Source organism: Cebus imitator, unplaced genomic scaffold (genome assembly GCF_001604975.1).
Source record: "Cebus imitator isolate Cc_AM_T3 unplaced genomic scaffold, Cebus_imitator-1.0 Scaffold7, whole genome shotgun sequence".
NCBI lineage: Eukaryota > Metazoa > Chordata > Mammalia > Primates > Cebidae > Cebus > Cebus imitator.
Window position 1 is genome coordinate 4,545,240 of NW_016107322.1, and position 2,379 is coordinate 4,547,618.

A 2,379-nucleotide genomic window follows, 5' to 3' on the forward strand; every position below is an offset into this window, starting at 1 on the left:
CAACCTCCGCCTCCCAGGTTCAAGCAATTCTCCTGCCTCAGCCTCCCAAGTAGCTGGAACTGTAGGTGTGCGCCACCAAGCCCAGCTAATTTTTGTATTTTTAGTAGAGACGGGGTTCCACCATGTTGACTAGGATGGTCTCAGTCTCTTGACCACGTGATCCGCCCGCCTCAGCCTCCTAAAGTGCTGGGATTACAGGCGTGAGCCACTGTACCTGGCCATTTTTAAATTTTTTATGGAGATGAGGTCTTGCCATGTTGCCCAGTCTAGTCTCAAACTCCTGGGCTCAAGCAATCCTCCTGCCTAAGCTTAACTTCTTTTTAAACTAACTTTAAACCAATCCCTCTGTTTTTAGCCCCACCTTCATTTCACTCTCAGTATCCTAATACCATCAAATCCTGGAAGGAAACCCGAGTAGGCTGCCATTGCTGGCCGGGGCTGCCTGGGCTTATATCCCCAAGTAATTCTGAGTTGCTGAGTGTTGTCCCCTAGTCCTGCGTGGGGAGAGGACTTGTGGCCATGAGTCACCTAATTTCTCCTCTGAGTTGCCCAGAGTTTACCCCCCTAGTCCTGTGTGGGGAGGGGGGCTTGTGACCACGAGTCACCTCATCTCCTCTGGTGGCTGTTTCCTAGTTTCTCTTGAACTTGCAGCAGTATTGGAATGTGGTTGAACAGCTAACTAATACTTTGAACACAGCCTCCTGATATAGTTGAAGTACCCATGTTGACCTTTTCCCATGCTAGGATTTCCAAAAGGTTCCCCATTGAACCAAAAGGTTTTATTCCCTCACTGCCCTTTATATCTGATTCTCTCGTATTTTCAATGTATTTGATATTCTGAGCTGAATTCTGGGTGATATTTTTCAGTTTTATTTACCTATTAATAACTTTGCTCTTCAGTTGTGTTGAATCTATTTTCAGTTCTCCTGAAGAGTTTTTATTAGTTATGTGTTTATTCATAATATTTAAGCTTTAAAAAATATGTATCTGCTTGGTTTCTTATTCCTACTTATACTTCGTTATCTCTTTTATTTCTTTAAACATGTTAAATATATGTATGTATGCAATAATTACATGATCTGAAATCATTGTGTGCCTCTCATTTTGGTTTGTTTTCTTTTGTTTTTCCTCACTGCAACCTCCACCTCCTGGGTTCAAGCAATTCTCATACCTCCACATCCTGAGTAGCTGGGCTTACAGGCACCTGCCACCACGCCCAGCTGATTTTTTGTATTTTAGTAGAGATGGGGTTTCACCAGGCTGGTCTCAAACTCCTGAGCTTAGGCAGTCTGCCTGCTTCAGCTTCCCAAAGTGCTAGGATTACAGGCATGAGCCACTGTAATCGGCCCAGGCTTTTTTTTTTTTTTTTTTTCATTTTTTTTTTTTTTTTTTGTTTTTTTTTTTTTTTTCTTTTCTTTCTTTTTTTTTTTTTTTTTTTCACTTAGCTTGCTCCATTCAGTTTATTGAATTACTTCTCAAATACCGTATTCAGTTGCTTTTGTGGAATTCTCTAGTGTTCAGGTAGAATAAATAAATTGTCAAGGATGTCCTCAGTAATTTTTCCTTAAATATCTAATATAGGTCATTTCCAGAACCACATTCTGACTCTCAGGGGACTTACGTACTTTTATCTTTGTGAACCCCTCCTACCGTTAAAAAGAATAATAATTGTTTTTATAGCAGTGTTGCTATAAAGGCAAATTTAATTCAAGTTGGATCATATCATTATTTCTTCTGATTTTAAAAGAAATTAAAACATTTTCAAGGGCCCTGGGTTTTGCATGTCCCGCCCTCCCTCCGTCTGTACTGTAAGCTGTATTGGTGAAAGGAAAGAAAACGAGTGAATTACCAGGCGCAGTGGCTCTTGCCTGTAATTCCAGCACTTTGGGAGGCTGAGGTAGGTGGATCACCTGAGGTCAGGAGTTTGAGACCAGCATGGCCAACATGGTGACACCTCATCTCTACTAAAAATGCAAAACTTAGCCAGGCATGGTGGGGCATACCTCTAATCCCAATTACTCAGGAGGCTGAGGCAGGAGAATTGTTTGACCCTGGGAGGCAGAAGTTGCAGTCCGCCGAGATTGCACCACTGCACTTCAGCCTGGGTGACAGAGGAAGACTCTGTCTTAAAAAAAAAAAAAAGAAAGAAAGAAAAAGAATGAACCTATATAAATTTTTGTCCCATCTCCGTTTCCATTTCCCCTCTTTTGCCAGAGTTCCAATTCTTATAGTATCCTCATCTCTAGTCCTTTTTTCTACTTTCCTTCTTACACCAAAACAGTTCACAAAGTACCAAATCTGCTCTGTACTAAAAATAAGAAAAAGAAAAGATGTTTACCCAGCAATAAAAGTCTGTTGCTTGTTTTTTTTTTTTTTTTT

General features: G+C 40.8%; 1 long non-coding RNA gene across 2 annotated transcripts in view; it reads left to right on the forward strand.

The window, feature by feature from the left end:
* The window catches only part of LOC108311993, a 9,265-nt gene that overhangs the window by 5,166 nt on the left and 1,720 nt on the right, over window positions 1–2,379 (forward strand). The gene's annotated exons all lie outside the window — the stretch shown is intronic.